Source organism: Ursus americanus, chromosome 6, assembly GCF_024610735.1.
Source record: "Ursus americanus isolate L20-20 chromosome 6, mUrsAme1.1.p, whole genome shotgun sequence".
Taxonomy (NCBI): Eukaryota; Metazoa; Chordata; class Mammalia; order Carnivora; family Ursidae; genus Ursus; species Ursus americanus.
The window spans coordinates 47306413-47319012 of NC_142132.1; positions in this window are offsets into that span (position 1 = coordinate 47306413).

The window sequence follows — 12600 nt, forward strand, 5'->3', positions numbered from 1 at the left end:
TCGCCATTCAGCTCTAACCACGAGAGGAGAGGAAGCAGAGCGAGGAGCTGTGGGCACAGACAGCACCACCTAGAGCCGGGCTTCTCGGCTTCCTTGGCAAGATGGACTCGTTGACCTGGATGGTTCTTGGCTGTTGCCGGGGGTGGGGGTCTGTGCTATGCATCGTAGGGCATTAGCAGCTCTCCTGGGCTCTCCCCCCAGTTGCCAGCAGCACCATCCCCCCCAGCTATGATCAAAAATGTCTCTAGACTTCGTCAGCGGTCTCCCGCGTGCAAAACTGCCCCGGGGTTGAGAGCCCCTGATCTAGGGAAAGAGCAGTGTGCGAGGAGGCTGAAGGAGGCCACAGAGGCCGGTGACTAAGAGCATGGCCTCTGGAACCCTCCACCTTCACCCACAACCTGTCTCCACCCTTTGTTTTCCGGGTGCCTGTCGGCAGGTGCCCTACTCTCTCTGTGCCTCAGTTTCTTCACCTGGACGTGGAGAAACACTAGCAGCTCGCCCAGCGAGCTTCGGTGATGGTGCTTGGCTCTTGGTTAACACGGTATCAGGCGAGACGCGGACAGGCCCCCGTGAAGGAAGGCTGAGCCTTGCGTTCTTATTCCCAGCGCTCCTCTGTGCCTCCGTAGCGAAGTTCCCAGCCAGCGTTCAAGGTCGTCATGATCAGAACCTGCCCTCTTCTCCAGCGTCACCTCTTACCAGCTCTCTTCACCTGAGTGAACCACAGGGAGCCCCTCACTGGAGGCACCACGTTCTCTCCTCAAGGCATCGACCGCTTGGCTCTTGGTGTCTGCCCCCCAGCCAGCAATGGGGGACCCCGTTCAGTTCCTTCTTCATCTCGTCTACCCCTGCTTGGGATTCAGGAGTTACTTGCTCCAAAACTTCCTCCTGCTCTCCTTCTCTCGGCTTGTACCTCCCCCTCCCCAATCCCAGTCCCCTCCACTACCTCCTAGGTCAAGGGCTTGCCTACAGGTATTTTATTTGAGGAAATGATCTCAGGGTGGGCAGACTGGAAAGAGTGGAATAGGAAAGGAGAAGCCAGTTCATGAAATGTGTCACTGAGCTGGTTACAGCTGCCAGCAATTGAGGCCACTTGGAGGAAACTTCTGGAATCCGTATGTGAATTTTATACTCTAGGTAGAAGCAAGCTGCTCATTACCCCACGGGTCCGTTTGGCTCAGGGTGGGTGTCCTCCTCGCACGTGTCAATGGGGCTGAGCAGCTCACCGACATCCCCTCCGGTGGTTGTCAGACAGGCCCTGGCACAGGAGGCAGGAGGACAGGGCGGAGCTGGGGTTTGGTACCATCAGGCCCTATCTAAGGGCAATGGATTGTTGCAACAATGTCCAGAAAGAAAGGCAGGCCGAGAAGATATGGGATGGGACATGAAAACATCTGATACATTGTACCTCCTTAGTCCCCTCTGCTCCCCACCCCTTCTCACCCCTCCCCTGCACTCACCACCCTGTTACTGCAACCACCAGGAGACTGGGACTCCTGTGAGCCGAAACTATTCTTTGCTATATGCCCAGATCCTATAGCGTGGCTGGAAGAAATCGGGTTTTTAAATAGGCGCTAGATGAATGAATGACCCAATGAGTCAGAGGTAGGCCTAGACCCCAGGGCGCTTACAGCTTCCTGGGCCGTGATGAAGCCCCTGTCTCACGGGCAGCCTGAGCCGTGAAGACCAGCCGGGTCTGCAGGTGCGGTCTGCTGAGCAGGGTCTTGAGAATGTCTGGGAGGCTGACCTCCAGAGCACAGCCACCCCCCGGGGCCTCGGGCAGCCTTTGCAAGGCACAGCCTGAGCTCAGAGACGTGAAATGGCCACAGCGCATTCGGTACCCCGGGTGCTCGGCTTCGGCTCTGTCTCCGCAGGGCCACAGGGCCCGGAAGTGGCTGGGCCACAGAGTCACCAGCAAGCTGCCCAGACGCCGGGCTGCGGAGTGGTAGCTGAGACCCGAGCCCCCAGAAGGGACTTCAGTGCCCACGGCCATGTCCCCAGACACAGAGTCTTAGTCTTAGTCCCCTAAGACTCAGAACTTCAGGGGTGACGGGAGCTGGTGCGAGCACCGGCTACAAGGAGCCCATGGTGGAGACACGGGAGCAGAGGCTCTGCCCGCAGCTCACGGATCCAGGGTTCGGGCCTGAAGTGGCCGCTCTCGTCTGCAGAGAGCACCATATAATTCGGGGCCAAGGCCATTCACAGAGGTTTGCAGATTGTTGTACTTTGTACTCTCCCCAAAGCAGGTGCTAAGTCAAGGACTGAGGGGGGGGGGCGGTGCTTTATCTGGGAGATGCTCGCGGGAAGCAGACGCAAATGAGCAGGGAGAGCGAGGTGGACAGGTGGACTGCCATAAGGTGCAGAGCCCAGTGTCCCCAAGACCCCTGAGAAGCACATGCCTCTGAACCGTCTGAGGGCAGGCTGAGAATCTGGGGCCGCTCTTCACTGATCCGAGGCTCGCGACTGGGGACGCAGTCCCTGCTCTCCTCTCTGCAGCCGGAGTGATCCCTGCGGCCATAGAGAGGGTCAGAGTTGCTCCGCAGTGCTTGCAGGTGAAGCTGCCGGCGCCCATGGAGTCCGGGTGGGCACAGGACCCCTCAGGGGGCTGAACACAAAGGCAGGTCAATGGGCTGTGAGGCAGAACCCCTGAAACGGCTTCTGCACGCCTGGTGTCCCATACCAGCCTCGTGCGCACTCGAGAATGTCGACGAGCGTGTGTCTCCTGTTGGACCCGGTGGGTTGCTCCGGGCTCCTCACCTAACCCTGGGCAATCTGGTGTCATGACTCTGGAAACTGGGTCGCTTCTTAGATAGCAGACTGAGGGGCAAGCATCAGCACAAGAGGGTGAGATGCACGGGAGGGAGCCCCTCGCAGCGACGATGCCGTCGGGGGTGCCTGACGAGAAGATGTCTTTGCTTCGTGTCGTCATCCACTAATCGACACAGAGGGTTATTTTCACTTCTGAATTTCCCAGCCCCTGTGGAAGTAGGCTTGTGGGATGCTGGCCAAGGGGAAATCGGAGGGCTTTCAGGAGGTAGAACGGCCGCCACTCGGGTGATGTGAGAAACAACGGGAGGACTGTCCAGGGGCCTTTGTGAATTCTCAACAGCTCCTTCAGCTGAGGAAGCTGGAGGAAGCACCGGCCGAGAACTGTGCCCCCAGCAGCTGTAGATGCTGTGCTGGGTGCTCTGCAGATGGGAGCACGTTCAGTCCTTGTCACGGGCCTGGTGGTGACTGCTGTGATCCCTGTTCCATAAACGGTCCGGAAAGGTTAAGAAAGATGTGCCAAGAGTCATCTGTAACAGGTCACTTGCGGTATGTGGTGGGGTCGTTGAGGCGCAGGGGCCGCTGCCCCTGGGGCCAGGCGCTTCTGAAGAGAACCAGGCTCTAGAACACGGAAGGGGGCTGAGTCTACTGCAGGGTCACTGTATTCGCGCCCTGGGCCCCCCAGCTTACAGATGGAATCTAGGTTCCTCCCCCCATACACTCTGCAAGGCGGCTGCCACAGCCCCCTTTCTATAGGTGAAAAGACAGGATTCAGAGAAATGCAGCGAGCGGGCAGTTGGCATTCTTTCCAAGATGAACCTTTCTGTTCTGTGCCTCTTGTGGGATCTGCTAAGTCTAATTTTCAAAAACCTCTCTCTCTCTCTTTTTCTTGTTCCAGGAAACCACTTGAAAGCTTTGCTGCCCTTGACGCAAAGTGTTCCAGGTCAGCTCACATTCTAGAAGCGTCTGTGACCGAGGGTATTTTAAGAGCAGTGAGCCAGGCAGGGAAATTTGGAGAGCAGCCAGCTCCCTGATCAGTGTCTTCTAGGGGGTTGGTGGCTGATAGAGAGGATGAAGATTTTTCTTTCTTTCTTTAGAAGGAGGATCTCTGCTTCTGAACCTACAAACTCAGGGTGAGCACAAGAGAAAAATTAACAACAACAAAAAAACCCTCTCACATGTGGGGATGGTCTGTTCCAAGTGTGGTCTCCCAACCAGCAGCTGCCCTGGGCTGGCGTGATCTGGTCTCGCTCACCCTCCCAGCCCCCCTCTCTCTACTGACTCCTCCAAAACGATTGCAGATTTTTGTTGCTCGGTATACAACACATCTTTCTTACTCTGGCTGCTTTGCGATCTTTTCTTTATATATATGGGTTTTTTTTCAGTAACTTGATGATGATATATTGTCATTTGGGTTTTTTGGTGTTTATCTGCCATGAGCTTTAGTGGGTCTGTGGCTTTATACATTGTTATCAAATTTAAAAATGTTCAGCCATTATTTTTGCCAACTACTTTCCTGTCTCCTTCCCTTTTACCTCGTGCTTGGCTGTTCGATCCTGTCCCAGCCCTCACTGAGACTCTGCTAGGAGTCTCCCGTATCTGTGCTTGATTGTAGATAAACTCATTCGCTAAGCCCTCAAATTCACTGTCTGTTCCCTTCTGGTATCGGGTGCATGGTTAATCCCAGCTGGTGAAACATTCATTGCTGATATTGTATAATTTAAATCTCTGGACTTCCATGTGCTCCTGTTTATCTTTGACTTCCCTCTTCGTTGGGGTCTTCTTTTCCTTTACATGCTTTAACATAACGGTTGTTCTGACATCCTTGTCCGCCGGTCCCAGCATGCTGCCGTTTCTCATCTCTTCCTGCTGACAGGTTTTCCTTCCTTACAGTCCACTGCTCTTTGCTTCTTGGGGAAGCTGGCAATTTTGAGCGGATGATGGACACGGTGAATTTTACGTTGTTGACTGTCTGGGTTTTGTTGTCTTCCTTTAAAGGGAGTTGGATTTGGTCCTGAAAAGCAGTTAAGCTGATTGTGGAGGATTCGATCCCTTGCAGCCCGTTTCTGAGATACGCCAGGACAGGGCTGGAGCAGCCTTCAACCTGGGCCTGGAATATTTAGGGGTGACCCCTCTGAGGTCCCACCGAATGCCCAGGTGACCACTGAGGCCTCATCGTTCTTGTCATCAGTGCTCAAACATCTCCCCGCCCTGGGTAAGTGCTAGGACTTGTCCGCCTTACAACTTCCAAGTGACAGTTTGCCTGGTTTTGTGGAGTTTCATGCTATGTAAGCAAGGCCCCACACTCATCAAAGACCCAAGGGACCTCCTCTTCAGTTTCTGGAGCTCTTTTTCTCTGTTTCAGAAATACGTTCTGTAACTTCTAGCCATCTCGGCTTTCCCCAAACTTCCATCTTCCCCTCTTCAACTCAGCAGGACTGTGAGTTCTGTTGGACTTCCCCGCCTTCCTGATGCCCCCGGCCTAGAACTTCCTCCAGGCAGAAAGCCAGGGTGACCGCAGGCAGAAGGCTGGGTTGACTCCAGGGCCCCCCTGCTCTGTGATTCTTCTCTCAAGGATCACAGCCTTGTGCTGCCCATCGCCCCATGTTTGGAAAGAACTATTTCACACATTTGCTCCCTTTCCCTACTCGTTCACAGCAGGAGGATAAGTCCAGTCTGTAACATTCCATCCTGGCCCAATTTCAGGATTTTGATGGTATGACTTTTGGCTAGAACCCTCCCGCCAGACTCTCCTATCCTGCTCCCCAGTCTTTCCCCCAGTGACTCCAAATATACTGCCTCACAAAAGACCCCTTTTTCTGGACCTTTCCCATCATTGGTGGCTTATGCCCAACTGGAGCTGGAACCTGCATGGTCAGGGACAGTTAGAGCAGACAGAGGCCCAGAGATGCTTAGAATCGGCCCAAGTAAGCCACAGGATTGCCAGACTCCAGAGCCTACACTTTGGGTTTTACCACCAGCAATACTAAAATGTCTTGGCTCTGGTTCTCTACCCCATTCCTTGGGGGTGAGTGATGGAAGATGCTGGCAATTTCTTCGCCTATTTTGCAGCTACCCAGACCTTACTCTACCTGCAGAACCAGGAAGCCTCGACTTGTTGCAACATTATAACGTTTTGGGGGGCAAATAATTCTGCTGTCTCTGCCAACAGTGTTATGACTCTGGCTGGGGAATGAGCAGGGGTCGGAGCCCAGGATCACTGGGGAAGAAAGCCAGTGGCAGGCGAGCCTGGTAAGAGCAGTGACAGAGCCTCCTCCTGCAGCCTGATGTCGAGGGGGACCTGCCTTCCGAAGGGCAGTGGGTCAGGCATCATGTCACTCAGGTGGGCCTGAGGCTCTGTCACTGCCCCGGGATGTGTGGGGAGGATCGGATTGCTGGCTGGACAGGAGTGGCCCTAAGAAGAGGGGATTTTTGAATAAAGAAGGGACTTTTTATCTATCAAGCACCCACTCCTTGCAAAGAACTGCAAGGAACAGTATCTCATGTTATTCTCACAGCGTTCTCTGTGGGGGCATTCTTGAATATTAGCAAATGTAGTATTTGCTGATTGAGAGGGAAAAGAAGAAACAACCAAGAACTATGCAAATTTCCTTTGATTCTATCACTCAACAACTTACCAGTGTGCTACATGTCCTTTCAGAAACTTTAAAAAGGAGCTTTGTTGGAGTATAATTTACATTCCATAAAATTCACCCATTTTAGGTGTTCAGTTGGGTAAGTTGTAGTAAATTTTTACAGCTGGGAACTTGCCATTGCAATCAAGTTTAGAACATTTCTGTCACCCCCAAAATCTCCCGAGTCCCTTTGTAGGCATGCTACTCCCATCCCAGCCCATGCAAATGCTCATCTACTGTCTCTTTTCTAGAAATTTCAGATAAATGGGATCAAATGACCTACTGTCCTTTGTATCCGGAGTCTGATGTCTTTCACTTAGCATTAAGGCTTTTGAGATTTACTGTGCTGCGGCTGCAGGGGCCAGGCATGCATTCCTTTTTATTGTTACATAGTATTCCTTTGGGAAAATGCACCAGTTTGTTTATTTCTTTACTAGCTGATGGACATTTGAGTTGCTTCTGGCTTTGAGCTTTTAGAAAAGTAGTGTTGCTTTGAACCAGCTTGCATGGGTCTTTGCATGAACATGTTTTCATTTCACGTAGGTCAATATCTAGAATTGATATTGACAGATATTGATATTGACAGAATTGTTGGTCTGTGTGGTAGGTGTCCGTTTAACCTAATTAGGAAACTCTCAAGACTGTTATCCAAAGTGGTCACACCATTTATATTCTGAAAGCAATACGAGATGGTTCCTCCACATTTTTCCAACATTTGGCATTGTTCATCCTTTCGATGACAGCCCTTCTAATGGATGTGTAGTGATAATTCATTTTGATTTTAATTTGCATCTCCTTACCACTAATGATTGTGAGCCTGTTTTCATATGCTTATGGGCCATCCACATATCTTCTTCAGGAAGGGGTCTGTTCAAATATTTTGTCTATTTTTTATCTGTGCTGTTTACCTTCCTATTGAGTTGTAAAAGCTTTTGTGTTTTCTTCTGTAGACACATCCTTTATCAGATGTATGACTTGCAAATAGTTTTTCCTGTCTGGGGTCCATCTTTTCATTTTCTTAGTCAGTGTTTTTTGAAGAACAGTTAATTTTTTTTTGTTTTGATGAAATCCAGTTCAGCAATTTTTCTTTTCAGAAATTTTTATTTAAATATATTTTAATAGGATTGTAAAGGTGCAATCAGGTTTTCTCTTATTTTTATCTTGATAAATTATGTTAATAGATTTTAAACATAACCCTCCCAGATTATACTGTAACTAATCATTGTGCATTACCCTTTGATATCCTCCTGAAATTTGATACACACATACCTACTTTACTTAGAACCCTTGTACGTACATCCACTGATGTCATCTTGTAGATTTATTTTTTGTAAATTACCTCTGTCAAACATGGTATTCCAGTTTATAAAATGAATCGATGTTGTTTCTTTTCTTTCTTTTCTTTTTCTTTTTCTTTCTTTCTTTCTTTTTTTTAGCGTCTGGGTAAGGAGATATCTATTCCTTGAAAGTCTGAGGAAAAAAACAAAACGGGGAAACTTGTACTTCTGTGAGCTCCTTGTATCACCACCTGTCCTGAGTGGGGCTTAGCTTTGTTTGGCAAAGCTGTCTCCCCCACAGCAGACCTCAAATGGGATGTGCCGATTTGTTTCCAGGTGGAGGGACACTCCTGGGCTTTTGGAGAAAGCTGTGTAATGTGCCCGAGTCTTGGGGACTCAGCAGACATGAGCTTCCAGCTCAGGGGACCATCCCTAGGGGTCTGTAGTAGGTGGGATGAGCCACGGGTGATGTCTTCAGAGGCGGGCGCAGCGGCCAGCCCCGTTCCCTCAGCCTCCACCGCACACCTTGTGGTGACGTTGCTCCCATGGGAAACCACCACCATCGTCTGAGAGCTCTGGATGGGAAATCAAGAAATACCAGGAGTTCCTTTCTATTTGAGACTGTTTTTTTTTTTTCTTTTTACAAAGATACAAATTGTTTAGAAAGGCAACTCACTGGGGTCCCTGGGGGGCTCAGTCAGTGAAGCATCTGCCTTTGGCTCGGGTCATGACCCAGAGTCCTGGGATCAAGCCCTGAATCATGCTCCTTGCTCTGTAGGGAGCCTGCTTCTCCCTGTCCCTTGGCCTGCTGCTCTCCCTGCTTGTGTGTGTGTGTGTGTGCGTGTGAGCGCTCTCTCTCTCTCTCACTGTCAAATAAATAATTAAAAATCTTTAAAAAAATGTAATTCATTGACATCCCCCCCAATTTTTTTCTGGGGTTTTGCTCTGATAAAATTTTCACTTTTAAAGTGAATTTTAGCAATTTCTATCTCCATTTAAAAAATCGTGTGTTTGCTCTTGACTTCAAAACTGTTTATACAGTGGATACATATATTCTTATATTAGTCTAATAATGTCCTTCACGCAATGCTGACGGTCATTTTCCCTCCCCCACTCCACATTTTGAGGATTGTTTCATCAGTCCTATTTTGTCATTAGACGAACTAGCTGTTTTCCTATTTTGACGCTTTCCATGTTCTCCACTCTCCCCGCCCCCACCCCACTTTCAATCATCTCATTTAGCTTTCAATACAGGAAAGTGGATAGATTTTTTTTTTTTAATGCCAATCTCTGGAAGTCAGAGCAGTCCATTCAAGGAGTTGTCATTTTACAGAGGAGGGAACTGAGGTTCCGAGAATTTGCAGGACAAGAAGAATGGCAGAGCTGGAATTGGACACAGAGCAGCCTTTCTGCAACTCATCTCCGAGAAGCCCTGTGGGTGCTCGAGGGGGGCCATCAGGAAACAGGCAGTGGTGGGGGACAGAGGGAAATGACCGCTCACCTCTGAAGGGCACACGCAAGCCTGGAGCCCTACCTCTCCCATGCGTGGTCTCGGTGACCATCCCAGCCCTTCTGTGACGGTCCCGGCCCTTCTCTGTGAGGCTGTGGGGTCACACCGGCTCAGCCACTAAGCTTCATGTTTGCACATGGAGACCCAGAAGCCACAGGCCACACTCTTCTTCTGCGTCAAGGATATCGGAGAGAAAAGCAGAGGCCAAGGATATGGCGTTCCCTATCAGCACTGCCCAGAGAAAAGAAGTTGACCAAACATTTGGCCAGATCAAATATGATGGTCTCTGGAAAGAACTGCTATGAGAGGGAGGGAGAGAGGTAGGCTACTGAGCGCTGCTATAGTCTGCGTCCATTTACCCCTCTTCCCAAGCCCCCTCCCAGCAACCATGCATTCATTCCAGGCTGAACTGGAAAGCTACTAAACACTACTGTTTCCCAAGGTTTTCGACACTTAGCTGAATATACAACCAGTCTGGTTACAGCAGAATCCATCCCCTAGTGTGAATTAATGAGTAGTCTTTGGAAATCTGAATGAAGCAGGAGGCCATCCTGTAATTCACAGCCGGGGAATCCCCAAGGCTCCAATGCCACCGCCTCCATGAAGCTGTCCCAGATTTCCCAGGTGGTGTAGTGCTGTCTCCTCAGGCCTTCTGGTTGCTTTTGCCTCTCTATCGGCTGTCCTTGGGATCTGCCTTGCGTTCATTTATTTCTTCTTTCACTCAGTGTAGTATCTGTGTAGATACGCTGAGCTATGGGACAGGCTGCAAGGTGCACAGAGCAGACCTGGTGCTGGCCCTCATGGAACCTGCGGTCTGGTGGCAAAGAGAGAAGATAGATAAGAACTGGTCACAAACTGCAGTTGGAGCTCGGAAGGAGAGAAGTGACATGGGAGCTGGGTTAGCTGAGGTGACCGGGATGACCTAGAGGATGACAAGAAGCCAGCTATGCGCACTGCGGTGGGGAGCCGGTGACGCGCAGACTTCCTGGGGCAGGAGCCCGGCGGCCACAGTGGCTAACTGTGAAGTGAGTGGGGGAGGGGCGGCAGGATGAACAGGGATGCAGAAGGTGGCCCACAGCACTGCTCCCCCCGGCTCTCACGGTGCCTTCTCTGCTGGCACAGCCCTGTCACCCCCGACACTTTATGGGGTGTCCTTCTCCAGCTTGAGAGCCCAAGATCTGGGTACGGAGTCGTTTCCAGGTCCCCGACCCTGAACACGGACAGGGTCTGGCCCTGAATCAGACCACGACTAACCAATGGACAGAGTTGGGGTGAGCACCTGCCTTGGTAAAATGATGAAAATGGGAATTATTTGCCCCCCAGGTCAGGTACTGCTTTAAGCCCCGCCAGAACCCGGCGGACAAACCTGCCCACTGCCTCGCCTCTTGGAGTGGCAGGTGCCTCATCCCTCACTGGAGCAGCTCCGCCTTCCCACCTGCCTCGCGGGGTCCCTTGCAGGCACATGGTCCAGTGAGAACGTGCATTGAGAGCACTACTGAGCCTCGGAGATGCACAGAGATAACAGATACCGTGCATGTCCCTTATCTGTGTTCGAGAGAAAAGCTTCCAGACCAGCTCATCCTTTCCCCAGCCCCGTGTAAACCTTTGCACCCTGGCTCCTTGGAGGCTGCCAGCTGGTGCTGCCTCACCTCTTACCTCTTCCCCGGCAGCAGTGTGGAGACACCTGCTCAGAGGGGACTGGTCAGGGAACGTCCCTGACATGAGAAGCCAGCCTGCGAGGTGTGCTGGGGAAGTGCATAATTGATGGGCAGGCTGACTGAGACCCTCCTGGAGGACCAAATTGTAATCAGCTGTGGCGCTTGGTCATGACAGGAATTCCTTTTACATCCTAATGTGGCCGCGAACCTGGCGAGCAAGTCCCCGTGGTTATTAAGAAGCATCCTGACTTCAGCAGGTGGCCTCGGGTCACTGCAGCCGCATCCATTCTGGCTGCTGGACTACAAGCGAGCATCGGGCTGAGATCGGGGCTCAGGGGTCCTTGAGGAGTCGGGGACTGAGTGCTTGGTCCCTCATGCACTTGGGCAGGTGGGTGGGGGAAAGCCATCTCTCCCAAGGCAAGAGCAGGAGAGGGCGTGCCCTCCCAAATGTGAAAATGGGATATGGCCACTTCCACAATGAATTATTCACACACCAGGATGAATTCATAATTGGAGCTGTGAATTAATTTTCTTGGGTTTCTTCCAAAAAGGTGAGCATTTCAGAGGCAAGAAGGGGGTAGCCTTCCCCCCTCCACCCCCAGCCCAAATCATTTAGGGTGTGAGAACACAGGTTCATCCACAGCAAGTCACTCAGAAAGCCCCATGCTTTCTGTGTTGGAAAGTGACTCATGGACTCTACCAACAATTTCTTTTTGACCTTAGTAAGAAATTACAATACCCCTAATTGCCCCAGCATCTTTCCCTGTGGCTGGAGTAAAAATTTCAAATTAAATGCCTTCTCTTCTTCCCCGAGGTTGGCTAAGACAGCCTTGTAGACACAAATCCCTTTACACTTGGACACGGAGAAAGGAATCAAGATGGATGGCCCCAGCCCTCCCAGCCCGCCGCACACCTGCCTGCCCCCGCTCCCACAGCTTCGCCACCTCCCTCCTGGCTGGTTCCTTGACAAGTTCATTGCTGTGTTCACCAGAAAGCGATCAGCAGAGTCTTGCTTCTGGAGAAGTTAAATGCAGGCCGACAATTCCTCGGGGGTTCAGTGGATGAAAGGCTGCAAAAGAGGGTTTGGAAGCGCTTCACAGAGGGGCCCACGTCTACACATACGTCAAGAGAACTGTTGTTTGGGGAAAACAAGTTGTACTGGAGGCTTTGGGAATTGCAGAGAGATTTTGCAAGAATTCAAAGAGCAAACAGGAAACAAAAGACACAGCTCACATTTACTGAGTGTGTGCTATGTGGTGGGCTTTGTGTTAAGTCTTTTCAAGTCATCGTTTCATGGAATTCTCAGAACCCTAGTGGACTGGCTCCTGTTATTAACCCGCAGAGGTCCAACAATCCTCCCCAGATCATCGAACAGATAGCAGAGCCAAGACTCGAGCTCAGGCCTGCTGGGACCCGAGATCCCATGACTTTCCTCTGTGCACATGCCCTCTGGGGTGGGAGACAGGAACAGAACACAGGTACACACAGCCTCAGGGCAGCAACAACAGCGACAAACAACGGGAAAGCCAGGAGCTCAGGACTCCCATTGGAGCCCCATCACCAGCTCCCTGGGACCCTGCAAAGGCCCCTTTGCTGCTCGGGGCCTTAGTTCTCTTGCTGGTAAGATGGCAGTTTGAAGTTCAAGCCTCCTCCAGGCCCAATTTTGTAATGCTCTCCTCCTCCCAGTCCACAGGTAAGGAGAGTTCGGCTCAGGAACAGGAACACAGAATTCCGTGGCCAACCAGGCCCAACCAGTC